We start from the raw sequence: 16,543 nt of genomic DNA on the forward strand, positions 1-16,543 counted from the left end.
TGACAGGGCTGGGTCTGCCTCCTCCTGGGGCAGTGCTTGCAGGTTCACCACCTGGTCCCTAAAAGGGGTGGTGGGAACCTTGGGCACATAGCCCGGTCAGGGTCTCAGGGTCACGTGAGAGTAACCCAGACCGAACTCCAGGAACGTTTCGCTGACAGAGAACGCTTGCAGGTCACCTACCCTCTTGATGGAAGTGAGTGCTATCAGGAGGGCAGTCTTCAAGGAGAGTGCCTTAAGATCGGCTGACTGCAAAGGCTCAAAGGGGACTCTCTGTAGACCCTGAAGAACTACAGAGAGGTCCCATGAGGGAACGAGGCACGGTCTGGAAGGGTTCAGCCTCCTGGCGCCTCTTAGGAACCTGATGATCAGGTCGTGCTTCCCTAAGGACTTACCATCGACTGCGTCGTGGTGTGCTGCTATGGTGGCAACGTACACCTTCAAGGTGGAAGGGGACAGCCTCCCTTCCAACCTCTCCTGCAGGAAGGAAAGCACTGATCCGACTGCGCGTCTCTGGGGGTCTTCGCGTCGGGAAAAACACCACTTAGCGAACAGACACCACTTAAAGGCATACAGGCACCTTGTAGAGGGGGCCCTAGCCTGAGTAGCCAGGGGGCCAACCTGCGGTGGTAGACACGATCCAGGGGCCAGACATGGAGATTCCAGAGGTCTGGGCACGGGTGCCAGAGGGTGCCCTGTCCCTGAGAAAGAAGGTCCTTCCTCTGGGGAATTTGCCAGGGGGGAGCTGATGCGAGGAGCGTGAGGTCTGAGAACCATGTCTGGGTAGGCCAGTAGGGTGCTACCAAGACGACCTGCTCCTCATCCTCCCTGACCTTGCACAGGGTCTATGCAAGCAGGTTCACTGGGGGAAGCACATATTTGCATAGGCCAGGGGGCCAGCTGTGTGCCAGCGCGTCTATGCCGAGGGGAGCCTTGGTGAGGGCGTACCAGAGCGGGCAGTGGGAGGATTCGTGGGAGGCGAACAGGTCCACCTGTGCCAGTCCGAATCGACTCCAAATCAGCTGGACCACCTGAGGGTGGAGTCTCAACTCTCCCCTGAGGGTAACCTGCCGTGACAGCGTGTCCGCTGTAGTGTTGAGGTTGCCCGGGATGTGAGTGGCTCGCATCTTGAAGTGCTGCTGACTCCAGAGGAGGAGACGGCGGGCAAGTTGTGACATACAATGAGAGCGCAGACTGCCTAGGCGGTTGACATATGCTACCATTGCTGTGTTGTCTGTCCGAACCAACACGTGCTTGCCCTGGATCAACAGCCAGAACCTCCGCAGGGTGAGCAGAATTGCCAACAACTCGAGGCAGTTGATGTGCCAATGCAGTCATGGGCCCTTCCAGAGGCCGGCGGCTGTGTGCCCGTTGCAAACAGCACCCCAGCCCGTTTTGGAGGCATCAGTTCTAAAGGATCACCTGCCCATAGAAACGAGAGGTCAGTCCAAGGGCTGAAAAGACGGTGACAGACCGGCGTGATGGCCACGTGATGTGTCCCGTGGTGCCATGCCCATCTCGGGACTCGAGTCTGGAGCCAGTGCTTAAGCGGTCTCGTATGCATCAACCCGAGCGGGGTGGCCACAGCCGAGGAAGCCATATGCCCCAGGAGCCTCTGAAAAAGTTTCAGTGGAACCGCTGTTTTCTGTTTGAACGCCTTCAAACAGGCCAGCACCGACTGGGCACGCTCGTTTGTAAGGCGCGCCATCAAGGAGACTGTGTCCAACTCCAAACCGAGAAAAGAGATGCTCTGAACTGGGAGGAGCTTGCTCTTTTCCCAGTTGACCCGAAGCCCTAGTCGGCTGAGGTGTGATAGCACCAGGTCCTTGTGTGCGCACAACATGTCTCGAGAGTGAGGTAGGATTAGCTAGTCGTCGAGAATGCGAATGCCCACCTCCCTTAACGGGGCAAGGGCAGCCTCTGCGATCTTCGTAAAGACAAGAGGAGATAGGGACAGGCCGAAAGGGAGGACTTTGTACTGATATACCTGACCCTCGAATGCAAACTGCAGGAAGGGTCTGTGTCAAGGAAGGATCGAGACGTGGAAGTACGCATCCTTCTGGTCTACTGCCGCAAACCAATCTTGATGTTGGACGCTCGCCAGAATGCGTTTTTGCATCAGCATCTTGAACGGGAGTCTGTGTAAAGCTCGGTTCAGTACTCGCAGGTCCAAGATTGGACGCAACCCACCGCCTTTTTTTGGTACGATGAAGTAGGGGCTGTAAAACCCTTTCTTCATCTCGGCTGGAGGGACAAGTTCTATCGCGCCCTTCCGTAGGAGGGTAGCAGTCTCCGCGCGCAAGGTGGCAGCATTTTAGAGAAATATATACTCTTTTAGAGGAGGAAAAGCTCTTTCAGAACATATACTCTCTTTTCTGCCGAAGCGCCCAGGGGCATTCTCTGCAGTACACCAGTGCAGAGGAGGGAGAAGCTGCTGAAATGCGCCATCAGATCCAGCAGAGGTGAATGAACAGTAATATTCAGCTCAATGAGCATGACCGATCGGCTCCGAAGAGAAAATCTGAATGAGTGGTTGCATACCAGCTCCTTTTATACCCGTATGTCCGGGGGAGTGGCATGCAAATACCACTCGCCAATTTTCACTGGCCTTTTATCAAAGACCAGAGGTGTCTCGGGCTCCCAAGAATGACCCCTAGTGTCACTACATCGACACAACGTCGAGTTAGTGACAGATAGGGAATGCACACATTTCCAGACTTGTTCATTGTAATCTCTTTATTATCTGAAAATAAAATTGAGATGATCTTTCAGATGTTCAGTCTGCTCTACTTCATTAGAAGCTTTATAAATTAAATTTTTATTCTGCCTTTCAATACCCAGATACCATACATATGTCCCCAAGATGTTTGTTTTAGATCTTTTGATCTGGTAAGCATCACAATCTAACAAACATATGCTAAACATCTTAAAAAAGATTAGATTAATGAACATTCCAAATCATAATGTCTCGAAGACATCTGCTGAATGTCTAATAGACATCTGAAAGGAAACGGATATAATACGTCTAATAGACATATTGCAGATGAGCAAACAACGTAAAATAGACATTTTCCAGATCTAAACACATAGACGTCTGGGAGATGTACATGTGCTATCAGGGTACCCAGATGGACACAGTTTTTCTTGGTTGGTGGCAGATAGGATGTTCCAAGTATCTTGGAGAATTCGCCACAGTTCTATCTATTTAGGCTGTCTCAGTTGCTTCTGTCTCTTCATGTAATCCCAGACTGACTCGATGTTCAGTGGGGGGGGCTCTGTTGGGGTCATAATATCTGTTGCAGGGTTCCCTGTTCTTCTTTTCTGTTCTATTATATTTGCAAAAGGAATGTTTGGGAGTCTAAAATATATATAGTATAATAAAGTACATTTCCTATTGACACACTATAGCTGAAGATATAAATAACCATCTTAAGACAAATGTTTTTGTGCCTAACACTTTTGCACAGTACTGTATGTCTTTGAGATGTCTGTTTTAGATCTTTTCATCTGGAAAGCATCATAATCTAATTAACATCTGCTAAACATCTTAAAAAGATCAGATTTACAAACATTCTAAATCATAAGCGTCTCAAAGACATCTGCTGAATGTTTTTTTTGACATCCGAGAGGAAATATGTCTTCCAGATGTAAAAACACATCAAATAGACATGTGCTATCAGAGGTAGGGACCTTTTACCTTTGACCTATTTCAATAGGGCTTCCTTTACAACTAGGAAAAGATGAGTTACTTTATGCTACTAATGTTGAGATCATGAACATCTTTAATGTACTGTATAATCAGACACATGATTTTCAGTTAAAACAACATCATTTCATTCAGTTTTAAGTTGCTGGACCCTTCTGTACATTTGAATGCCCAGCTATGGCCTTTTAGGGAACAAGACAACAAGCAAGTTTTAATGCCACAACAAATAATAAAAGGACAAAATGGATATATAACTCTGTGTGCCTCCCATCATTCTTCACCTCTGTTACAGCAGATCTTCATCTTATAATGCACATGAATAATCATGTTATATTAAATCTATGTAAAATGATGAAAACTGTGGGAGATCCAATTGAAAGAGAGTTCATGAATACAATGAAACCATCAACAACTGTGGGAAATGGAAAATGATATGATGCTAATTCAAAGACATTTTTCAGAAACCCCAATGTTAAACTGTGTAAATCAAATGGTATTAAAAATGAAAGTACATACATTTCACATGACATACAGTAAAATAAAGTTAGCATGCACAGCACATGGTAAATACATGTAAAATTAACCTTTAAATTAAAACAGTAAACCTATAGCAATATAGCTATAAAACCTATATTATTATATTAATAGAATATGAATGTTAATACCTATTATGAAGTTCAGTGTAAACAAATAATATAACGGTCGACCTATTAAAGTTAGTGTGTGTGAGAGAGTTCAAATATTAATGTTGAATTAAGCTTTTACAGTACAGTTAAACGTTTTTTTTTTTTAAATTAATTTAGAAATTCACACATAAATTCAGTATACTTTCCGTCAAACTCTCAGTCCTAAACCGATGCTGCTCCCATTGCTATTACAAGTGAAGACGAAATAATGTTCGTTTACAGTCATTAAAATGTCATGTTCTATGTTACTGAAATATGGCGCGCAATTCTTCTTAGCGTCTGTTTCTATTGTGACTTGTGGATTCAGCACTTTGTTGAGAATGTCTTTCTGAGTTTATTTTGATCGCGCACTAACTCTGTTTCAGACTCACGGTTGAGTGAACTAACCCAGAACTGGTATTCTGGAACCAATAACCGTGAGTAAGCAATGCTTGGTTAATCAACCAAGAGTCATGGTAAGTTAACCGTGCTTTCTTGAATACCCCCCTGGCCTGTTGTGTCATGTTGTGTAATGTTTCCTCATTGAGTTGGTTGGTTACTGTCTGTGCTTGGGGTCTCTGTATGAAATCTCTGACAAAAATAGTTAAACTTTATGCAAATGAGGAGCAACTTCCAGGATTGACAACCAATAGGAGTGAAGAGGGCAGGCAAGACAAGTTTCTGTGAGTGAATTTTCTGTTCTATATGATGTGTCTGTAACCACAAACATGGATATAATAAAAATTTGACATGGAAAAAAAAATTGTCATCAATCTAAGTTAGTTTGATTCGTACGCTGATAGATCATTCATCTTATTAATGACATGATGCATTGACCACTAATGCAATTCATATAAAGACACTCTCTGCTGCTGAATGTGCATTTTTAGGGTCAAGAAAAATGTCAAATTAGAGTGATATCTCTAAATGCCTCATCTGTGATCATATTTTCAAGAGATACAGTATGGCAAGACTTGCAGTCCACCAATAACATTGGAGCGACAGCAGTAGGAATGCCCACTAACGACTTCATAGTACAGAGACTAGTGACAGAAAGTGATAAGGCATGTGTGTACAGGGCTTGAGATGTCAAGGCCTTATTCTCCTACATCAGGGGTCGGCAACCCTTTTGGCATCGAGTGCCATTTTTTTATTTTCCTGGTCAATGGCTGTGCTGTTTGAGTTCTTATAGAGATCTCTCAGTTTTGATAGCAGAGTTGAGCACCTTTTGAGACATTGTTGTGATCTCTTCTGAAATTTCGAGGGTCTCTTTCTCACAAGAAAAAGAAATACAAGAGTAGGAGACAAAAGCAATTGTCTCATTGTACTTTCAATGTAATCTCATTGCTGTGAAGGAGAAACAATTGAGATATTAAAGGAATAGTTAAGTGTTTCTCAACTGGTGGGTTGCAACCCAAAAAAGGTCTGTTTGTCACCTCTTGCGCCGGTGAGGGCCAGTCTGCTCTGCTCTATGCTACTGTATCACGTGTTGTTTGGTGAATTCCATGAGATGGCAAGAGCTCCCTGGTGGGTAGCGGCTCACATCAGATCCAGGCAGCTGAGCACCCAATGGGGGCTGGAGTGGGTGAAGACTGAGAGTTGAAGTGGCGAGACCCAGGAGGGGAAGCCAGGAGGACAGTTGGCTGCCCCATGTTGTGGGTGACTGGTGGAGGCCAAGGAGAGAACTGGCCAGAGGTCCGTGAGGTAGAACCAGGTGCCCAAACCAGAAGGCTGGCTGAGGATGAAAAATGCTGCAGGTGTGGATGGCAGTGGGACTGGAAGCCAGGAAGGAAAACCATGAAGAAAGGGAGGCCAAAGGTCACACTGATATGGGAGAGAAGTTGTCAGGGAACAAAACACACAGACAGGACTGAGAGAAAGCTCAGAAAGGCTTGACTGCTTGGCACTACAACACAAAACAATCTTGTACAAGACAGCAGACAAAAGGGGATTAAATAGGGCAAGAGGTGATTATCTGCGATGGGGAACAGGTGTGTGACACCCCTGCGGGGAAACCCTGCATTTCCGTTGAGCACATGGCAGCTGTAAACAAACACAAATGACGTGAGGAAACTGGGAAACACAAAGACTTAGAACAGACTCACCGGCAGACTACCCTGGAACCCTGACAGCAGGCCCAGTTCTAAACTGTAAAGATTAGTGACAAAAAATGGGGAGGCACAGTGAAGTGTGTGTACTGTATATGTGTGTGTGTGTTTATAGTTATAGTTGCATCATGTTGGGAATAAAACAGTAAAACTCAAAGTTTTAATTAGGGCTAGGAAATTTAACGTGTTCATTTCTGTGATTAATATTTTTTGTTTAATGCGTTGGAGTAATATTAACGCAATTAATGCAGTATCCTTTTTTTTTTTTTTTTTTTACTTCCTGAAACTTCACACAATAGGGAAAAGGTGTTCCAAGTTGTTCCTGTCAGGTTACTCAGCCTTACAGGCTCTGATGCCTGCCAGGAACAAACCCAGGCACTTTTGTACAATGGGCAAAACTTCACCAATGTTGTTCCCCACATTCTGTGGCTAACATTGGCATATATACATTTTCAGGAGGTACTCACTTGACTCAACTCCACATCCTTGTACAGAAACTGATTGTGTGAAGCAATACACGCTTATTCATTGAGGCGTCGCATGCCCCGGGCATAAGATGTTTGAAGGTAAATATTCCACTTTATCCAGCACTATTTTTGTTCTTTAAAGTAGCCTATCATCCCGTTTCTGTTTTACTGAGCGAGAAACTGCTCCAGGCTATTTAGGGTGTGAGTCAGCTGTCTGAATGATTGAATCAAAATGTGAAAGATCTGATTCAGACTGTTTCAGTAACCCGTTTAACCAGTTGATTGAAAATAATCTACTTCAAATCCAATAATTTGGACAACTCCAGTTCTGATTCTAAACAGCTGATAGAAAATACTTGATAAACTATGTGATTGTTGAAAGTTCACTGACTTTAGAGGAATATTTGTATTTCTGTTTCTGCATTGGTAGCATTTTCTCTGTACAACTTTTTGATGCCATGTTAAAAAACGAATGTCATGTCGAGATTTGAACTCAGGTTTCCGAATCTCAAAAACTGGCCTAAACAGTCACAAATGGTTAGTGAGGTAACTCTCTATTTATTACTTAATCAGATGCATTGCCTACGTAGCATAACAGTAGTTTTAAACTGCTAAATTTATTTTTTATAATTGATTCAGAATCACGTGAGGGAATTATTCAGGCCAGAGTAAAAAATTGCATTCAATTTTATTTACAACTGTGGCAGTTGTAGTTAAAGTTTCTAAATTTGATTAGACTACTATTTTATTTATAAAAAATATATTTTACTTTTTTTTTTTTTTTTAAAGAATAGCTACATTGACTTAACCACAGAAAAGAGTGGCCATCCATGATCTTACCTAATCTTATGGCATCATTGTACTATAAACATAAGAACAAATACATAAAGGTCTTTAATGGCTAGACCTCTTAGACTTGTGGACAAATTATGGACAAGGTTTTCCTCCTGTGTAAAATATGTTCTGTTTAAATGATGTTTGATGTTAGACATGCAGAATAATTCTTTATGAAGTAAACATGAGAATCCATCAATATTTCTGTATATGTGCACACTTGTGGACTAATTTTAATTGTTCATTAAAGCCTGCTAGGGATAATGCAGTGTCAATCAAATCAAATCAAATCACTTTATTGTCACACAGCCATATACATGAGTGCAATGGTGTGTGAAATTCTTGGGTGCAGTTCCGATCAACATAGCAGTCGTGACAGTGATGAGACATATACCAATTTACAATAACATCAAATTAACACAACACAATTTAAAGTCTAATATACACAATTACACACAACAATATACAAATAATAACATACACTGTACAGTATACAATACGCACTATATAGATACACATTATTCAATAAAAATAAAAAATAAAAATGTATAAAAAAGTATATATAGAATGTACAGTATTGTACTGTATTGACATTCAGGCTGTCGGTTGATAGTCAGTTGTTAAGAGAGAATATAATATAATAATAATATAATTTATGACAGTCCGGTGTGAGATATAAGAGTAAGGGTAATAAAGTGCAGTGCTGATGTATTTGATCGTGGGAGATCAAGAGTTCAGAAGTCTGATTGCTTGGGGGAAGAAGCTATCATGGAGTCGGCTGGTGCGGGTCCTGATGCTGCGATACCGCCTACCTGATGGTAGCAGTGAGAACAGCCCATGGCTCGGGTGGCTGGAGTCTCTGATGATCCTCCGAGCTTTTTTCACACACCGCCTTGTATATATTTCCTGGAGGGAGGGAAGCTCACCTCCGATGATGTGTCTGGCAGTTCGCACCACCCTTTGCAGTGCTTTGCGGTTGTGGGCGGTGCTATTGCCGTACCAGGCGGAGATGCAGCCAGTCAGGATGCTCTCTACAGTGCAGGTGTAGAACCGTGTGAGGATGTGGCGGTTCATTCCAAACTTCCTCAGCCGTCTCAGGAAGAAGAGGCGCTGATGAGCCTTCTTCACAACGACTTCAGTGTGGATGGACCATGTGAGTTCCTCAGTGATGTGGACACCCAGGAACTTGAAGCTGCTGACTCTCTCCACTGGTGCTCCATTGATGGTGATGGGACTGTGTTCTCTGTCTTTTCTTCTGAAGTCCACCACAAGCTCCTTTGTCTTACTGACATTGAGGGAGAGGTTGTGCTCCTGACACCAGTGTGTCAGAGTGTGCACCTCCTCTCTGTAGGCTGTTTCATCATTGTCAGTGATCAGACCTACCACCGTCGTGTCATCAGCAAACTTAATGATGGCGTTGGAGCTATGTGTTGCCACACAGTCATGTGTGTACAGGGAATACAGGAGTGGGCTGAGAACACAGCCCTGTGGCGCTCCAGTGTTGAGGGTCAGTGATGAGGAGATGTTGCTGCCCATTCTAACCACCTGGCGTCTGCTTGACAGGAAGTCCAGGATCTAGCTGCACAGCGAGCTGTTTAAGCCCAGAGCCCGGATTTTCTCATCAAGCTTGGAGTGCATTATGGTGTTGAATGCTGAGCTGTAGTCTACAAACAACATTCTCACATAAATGTTCTTTTTTTCCAGGTGGGAGAGAGCAGTGTGTATTGTAGATGCAATGGCATCATCAGTGGAGCGGTTGTTGTGGTAAGCAAACTGCAATGGGTCCAGTGATGGAGGCAGCACAGAGCAGATCTCTGTATTGTAATCTCTGATTAGTCTCTCAAAGAATTTGCTGATGATGGGGGTCAGAGCAATAGGACACCAGTCATTTAAGCAAGTGATTTTGGATTGCTTTGGAACAGGCACAATGGTGGACGTTTTAAAGCATGTGGGGACTACAAAAATGTCCGTAAAAATACCAGCCAGTTGGTTCGCGCACGCTCTGATGACGCAGCCCGGAATGCCATCTGGACCCACGGCTTTGCGGATATTCACCCGTCAGAAGTATCGGGTTACATCCGCTACAGAGACGGAGAGTGAACTAACCTCTGTAGCTTCGGCCGTGAGAGCTATCTCCGCGAGGGTGGTGTTATTTCCCTTGAAACGAGCATAAAATGTATTTAGCTCATCCGGGAGGGAGGCAGCGGTGTTCACGACTGAGTTTTTATTCCCTTTAAAGTCCGTGATGATATTAATTCCCTGCCACATGCTTCTAGAGTTGGTGGTGTTGAACTGTCCTTCAATCTTGTTCCTGTACTGACGTTTTGCTGTTCTGTTTTTCGGAGGGCATAACTGGCTTGTTTATGCTCCTCCGCGTTCCCGGAATTAAAAGCGGAGGTCCGCGCATCAAGTGCCACCCAAACATCGCTATTAATCCAAGGTTTCTGGTTCGGGTAGATCCATATTGTTCTGGTCGGAACGACGTCCTCTACGCACTTTCTGATGAAACATGTTACGCTATCAGCATAAAGCTCGATGTCATCATCAGAGGCGGACCGGAACATCTCCCAGTCCACGTGATCAAAACAGTCTTGTAGCATGGAATCTGATTGGTCCGACCAGCACTGGATCGTTCCGAGGGTGGGTGCTTCCTGTTTCAGTTTCTGCCTGTAAGCGGGCAGAAGCAGAATGGAAGAGTGGTCCGATTTGCCAAATGGTGGGTGGGGGAGGGATTTGTAGCCATCAGGAAAGGAGAGTAGCAATGGTCCAAAATCCAGTCCCCTCGTGTGTTAAAACTAATGTGTTGGTGGTATTTTGGTGCGACTGATTTTAAACTGGCTTTATTAAAGTCCCCAGTCACAATAAACACGGCCTCAGGGTGCGCGGTTTCCTGCTTGCTTATAATCCCATACAGTTCCTTGAGTGCCTGGTCTGTGTCGGCTTGTGGCGGGATGTACACAGCAGTGATAATGACCGCTGTGAATTACCTTGGTAGCCAGAATGGTCGACACAGAAGCGTGAGAAATTCCAGATCAGGAGAGCAGAAAGACTTGATAGAATGTACGTTCCTCTGATCACACCAGGATTTGTTGATCATAAAACATACACCACCACCTCTGCTTTTACCTGAGAGGTCTTTCGCTCTGTCCGCTCGGTGCACGGAGAACCCCGTGGGTTCAGTGGCTGAATCTGGAATCTCCGCAGACATCCAAGTTTCTGTAAGGCAGATAATGCAGCAGTCCCTCGTCTCTCATTGGAAAGAGATCCGCGCTCTCAGCTCGTAGACCTTGTTGTCCAGAGACTGAACATTTGCCAGTAGAATACTGGGTAGCGGGGGTCGATTTGCACGACGTCTTACTCTGATGAGAACGCCGGCTCTGTTTCCCCTTTTTCTTTTGCGTTTTCACGGCCGGGCTGCCCAGACAAAGGGCTCCGCTGGTGTGTTTGTAAACAGCTGGTTGGCATTGAGGAATTTAAAGTCCGGTTTACGGTGTGTAATTGCAAAACCATTGTCCAAAAGTGTTTGTCTGTCGTAGACAATAAGGCAGACAACATCCAAGACAAAAAACATAAGAATTGTAAACAAAACAAACAAAACACTACAATGTTGTGTCGGAGCTCGCAACGCAGCAGCCATACTCGGCGCCATCTTGAGTCCATGTGCCCCAATACTGATCGTGAGACAGCCTGGCCCTGAGGTCCCTATGTGGGAAGGAGAAATCTTGAAGAATCCTCTTAGATCTTTTCTATACAATGACTGGTCAAAGTGACCATGTCTATCAAGCTTTAACACAAAAAGCACTATAAAACTTGCACCAGAGGTGCCTTATTTGATTTGAGATTATGAATAAAGACTTAAAGTTTGTTCTGTTCCTCACATAAAGCTATTTTATGTCTTCAGAAGACTTGAAATACAGTGTTGTGTGGGCTACTTTCATGGTTGTTTTTGTCCTTTTGGAGCTTGGCAGCCGATAGCCGATTACATGTATCATTGTCTGGGAGAACACATCTGAAGACAATTGGTCATATGTGAGGCAGAGTCTTGGATACAGTGTGAGAGTTTGTATACTGCCTGCATGAGTTTTGGCTCTTTGTCCCAGTCAGTTGATGTGGAGGGCGGGCGCTGATTGGTGCGTCCAACTGTGCACAGCTGCAGAGAAGCCTAGTTTGTGTGAGACAATGTTGTCAGTGTTTCCTGGTTTCCACTCCTCCAGAAAGAGAGAGGGGAGATTGTATGTGTGTGCATGCTTTAGGAAGACACACACACACACACTCACAGGATGTTAGTGGATCTGCAGAGGCAGACCCGAGCAGACAGACATATACTGTCATATACTGTATATGCCAAGAGAAGAAGATGGGGTGGCACAGGCCGGGTGGATTTAATCAAGATGGTTTGAGACTTTAATATAAACCTGATATTAGTCCTTAAAAAGAATATTGCGGACCCCAGATCTTGTTGAACTTTAAAAGACTTCAGGAAAGCTTCGGCGTCTGGACTCTTACGGACTCTTTTGCTGGTGTTTCCTCAAAGAAAAAATCCTTCTGGGATTGGGCTTCATGTGGGAATCCTTAAAATCCTGAGCCAGTTTGGGGTGTTCAGGCATGGGCTGCACAGCCAGTGTTTTTCTACTGCAGGCTTTGCGCTCCATACTGAGAAGAAACAATTCACGAATCTGTTCTCGCCAGCAAGAACAACTTTCCATCACATACACACTTGAAGAGGGGACGGTCAACAGTGAAGCCCAAACCATTGTCATCATGGTAACCAGAGATTCTTTCCTCCCACACTTTGATCAAAGTGCTCTGAGATAGCTGGAACCTTCCAGCATGTTAAAACATTTCAGGAATGCAGAGTTTTGTATAAAAATGGTAGTGTGCTCAGCCCCTCATTTTGTTTTTTCTGTTACTCTGCCTCTGATATGAAATAGTCACTGAATTACACTCACTGATTTTATGTAATTTATTGTGGTGGTATTAAAAATACCTCGAAGTCAACTAGATTTGTACATTTTCTGAAGGAAATGTGAGTGGTTCTTGACTGTGCAAAATTCACTGACAATGCTAGGGTGTTGTAGGTGATTGCTAAGGCATTTATGTGTGGTTGCTAAGGTGTCTCTAGCGTGTTGCTGTGCAGTTGCTAAGAAGTTATTGATGGTTGCTAGGTGGAGGCCCAAGTCTCTAAGGTATTCTGGTCTCTAGATATGGCACTTGTCCCTTCTTTAAATAATTAAGATTTACACATTTCAATTTCATAACAAATTTCCATCAAATTGAATTGAGTCATTTTTTATAATAATAATAATAATAATAATAATACGTTTTATTTAATTTTGTTAAATTATTACACAATTCAATTTGATGGAAATGTGTTATGAATTTGAAATGTGTAAATCTTAAAAATAGGCAAAACTATTTTTGTGAGTGCATTTAATTGTCTGCCAAGTTATATATTTCTGTCATCGAATTTTAAAAACATTGACAGATCATCCATATGTTATCCATTATGTTGCAAATAAAAAACAAGAAAGACCACTGCTTAAAACAAGCAAGTCCGTTTTTTGATCTGATAGACTGTTCAGGTAAATCTGAAAGCATTTCCTGATTTGTTTGGTAAGATTTAGGGGTAGGGTTAGGGTTGGGTTCTTCAGCTAATCAGGTATTGCTGTCCTCATGAATGTAAATAACTCTTCCCCTTGTCGTCCTAAGTTTCGGAAATTTATCAAATATATTTTATAAATAAGTGAAAGTGAACCACAGATAATTTTCTAAAAATATAAATATAGTGATTCATGTCCTACACATTTCTAGAAGTGAGGGAACATGTCCCATCACCCCAGGTTATAACTGTTGCTACGCCCCTGGCTTTGTTACTTCTTTGAAAAGTAATTATTCATTATTGATTATTTATATTTTGTCTATATCATATCAAGACATCAGTGCTATGTATCACAAAAAAAGCTGAACAAATTCTGGATTCCAGGATTGGTTTTAGTTTGACAAAACTCATAAAATCCAATCAGGCTTCAGTAGGGTTAAGTGGTATCAGCACTCTCGTTACCAACTTTCTCTATCAATGCAGAGTTTGATCCTGAGGTTTTGATCAGTTCACATGCGCATTCACATGAATGAAGCACGTAAGACAGAGCGAGTCACATCTCGCGAGAGAGTCAGCAAGATTTACTTCTCCGCTGAAGATGTTTATGAAAATTATAATAAATTATATGAATTTAAACACAGTTATAACACAGCACAAGAGCACGTAAAAAAAAAAAATATATATATATATATGATCAATCAAATCACATTTACACAACACGAAAGATGACTCTGAAATCATGAATAATTATAATACAGTACATTTACACAGCACAGAGGATCACTAGTAAATGATAAAGAATTTAAAGGCATTTACACAGCAAGATGAAACATTGCTGCTGCTGTTGCTGCTGCTAGAGCACGAAAACAAATCGGAATGTGATGAAAATATTAAAATAGATAATATATCGATGTGAAAGAAACTTTATATAGGTCCACAACAAGAACATTCAGGCTTGTAATTTTAAAAGTTTAATATCTTGATATGAAATTAAAAAAAATTAAATTAAAAGCTTTAGTATTCATTTAAATTAGTACTATAATTAGTACTATAATACTATTAGACATTAATACACTATTGAATAATAAAAATGTGAGCAATTGGAAAATGAGTAGATGGTATGCAGAAGTAAAGACGTATGTGTTCTTTCTGTCTAGCAGCATAAGACACAATAAAGACATATTTGGTGAGCTAGTGTGCTTTTATTGAACTTCAAGTGAAATAGGCTACTGTATGTTCATGGCATCTCTGCCAGCAAATCCTAATAAGAAGGGATTTAGGTGGCATTCACACTTTTCTGATATATCTACAGTATATTGTGGAGTGATTAAGTTTTTATATTTTAAAGTCATTCAATCATTATTGATATTGTATTAATATCTTACTTTAAATTATATAATTATTTTAGGTTTATTTAATCATACATATTTTATGGCCAGTGTGAGAAAATGATCGGGAAAAAATTAAAGTGTCTTTAAACAAATGCAAGACTCCCAAAAATCTATTTCTTGCAATAAATAATGATCATAAATAGTTTATTTTGTAAAGTTCTAAAATTGTCTTGTTGAAGTGCACTTTAAATTGGAGTGAGAGATACTGGGGGAGTGACTGTCACTTTGCTCACAGCTGATTTGTCCAGAATCTGGATGAAATCTCTGATTGGGAACATAACCTACCCTAGGTTAGCTGAGTTTTACAATATCTAATGATTTATTAATGTTTTTTATTTTTTATTTATTTTTTTATAGATATACTGTAATTTTTGTATTGATTGAACATATCCTTTGACATCAGCTGTTTCTATGTGTTCAGTTGTGGATTACAACTTTACAGTGCGGTTATCGTTCCCTATCTGTCACTCACTCGATGTTGTGTCAAGGTAGTGACACTAGGGGTCGCTCTTGGGAGCCCCAAACACCTCTGATCTTTGAGAAAAGGCCAATGGGAATTGGCGAGTGGAATTTGCATGCCACTCCCCTGGACATACGGGTATAAAAGGAGCTGGCTCGCAACCCAGCGCCCGCCCACGTTCAGCGGTGTCCGCTTCACCTCAGTGAGGGGTGAGAACGCCGCTGCCCTCCGTGCGGAGATCGCGAACCTTCTGCGGAAGGACGTGATAGAGCCGGTCCCTCCAGCCGAGATGAAGAAGGGGTTCTACAGCCTCTACTTGATCATGCCAAAGAAAGACGGTGGGTTGCGGCCAATCTTGGACCTGTGAGTACTGAACCGGGCCCTGCACAGACTCCCATTCAAGATACTGACTCAGAAACGCATTCTGTCATGCGTTCGGCATCAAGATTGGTTCACGGCGGTAGACCTGAAGGACGCGTACTTCCATGTCTCGGTTTTACCTTGGCACAGACCCTTCCTGTGATTCACTTTCAAGGGCCATGCATATCAGTACAAGGTCCTCCCTTTCAGTCTGTCCCTATTGCCTCACGTCTTCACGAAAGTCGCAGAGGCAGCCATTGCCCCTCTAAGGGAAGTGGGCATCCGCATCCTCAATTATCTCGACGACTGACTGATTCTAGCCCGCTCTCGAGACCTGTTGTGTGCACACAGGGGCCTGGTGCTCAGGCACCTCAGCCAGTTGTGGCTTCGGGTCAACTGGGAAAAGAGCAAGCTCTCCCCGGTTCAGAGCATCTCTTTTCTTGGGATGGAGTTGGACTCGGTCTTCATGCAGGTGCGCCTCTTGGACGAGCGTGCGCAGTCGGTGCTGAACTGCTTGAAGTTGTTCAGGCGGAGGACAGCGGTCCCACTGAAATACTTTCAGAGGCTCCTGGGGCATATGGCGTCCTCGGCGGCGGTCACGCCGCTCGGGTTGATGCATATGAGACCGCTCCAGCACTGGCTTCAGACTCGAGTCCCGAGATAGGCATGGTGCCGCAGCGCGCATCGCGTGGCCATCATGCCGATCTGCCGTCGCACGTTCAGCCCTCGGACAGACCTTGCATTTTTGCGGGTAGGGGTCCCATTACAGCAAGTGTCCAGGTGCGTCGTGGTTATGACAGACGCCTCCAAGTTAGGCCGGGGCGCCATGTGCAATGGGCATATCAACAGCCTCGAGTTGCTGGCAGTATTGCTCGCCCTGCGGAGGCTCCGGCCGTTGATCTAGGGCAAGCACGTGTTGGCGCATATAAACCGCCAAGGCGCTCGCGTCGCATGTC

At 43.4% G+C, this 16,543-nt stretch overlaps 1 protein-coding gene across 1 annotated transcript in view; it reads left to right on the plus strand.

Moving 5' to 3' along the window:
- Positions 1 to 12,077: 12,077 nt before the first annotated feature.
- The window catches only part of dock10 (dedicator of cytokinesis 10), a 194,761-nt gene continuing 190,295 nt past the window's right edge, over positions 12,078 to 16,543 (plus strand). The window contains exon 1 of the mRNA XM_051679641.1: positions 12,078 to 12,541. The gene's annotated coding sequence lies outside the window, so the exon portion shown is untranslated. The remainder of the gene's footprint in view (positions 12,542 to 16,543) is intronic.

Source organism: Myxocyprinus asiaticus, chromosome 39, assembly GCF_019703515.2.
Source record: "Myxocyprinus asiaticus isolate MX2 ecotype Aquarium Trade chromosome 39, UBuf_Myxa_2, whole genome shotgun sequence".
NCBI classification, from domain to species: domain Eukaryota; kingdom Metazoa; phylum Chordata; class Actinopteri; order Cypriniformes; family Catostomidae; genus Myxocyprinus; species Myxocyprinus asiaticus.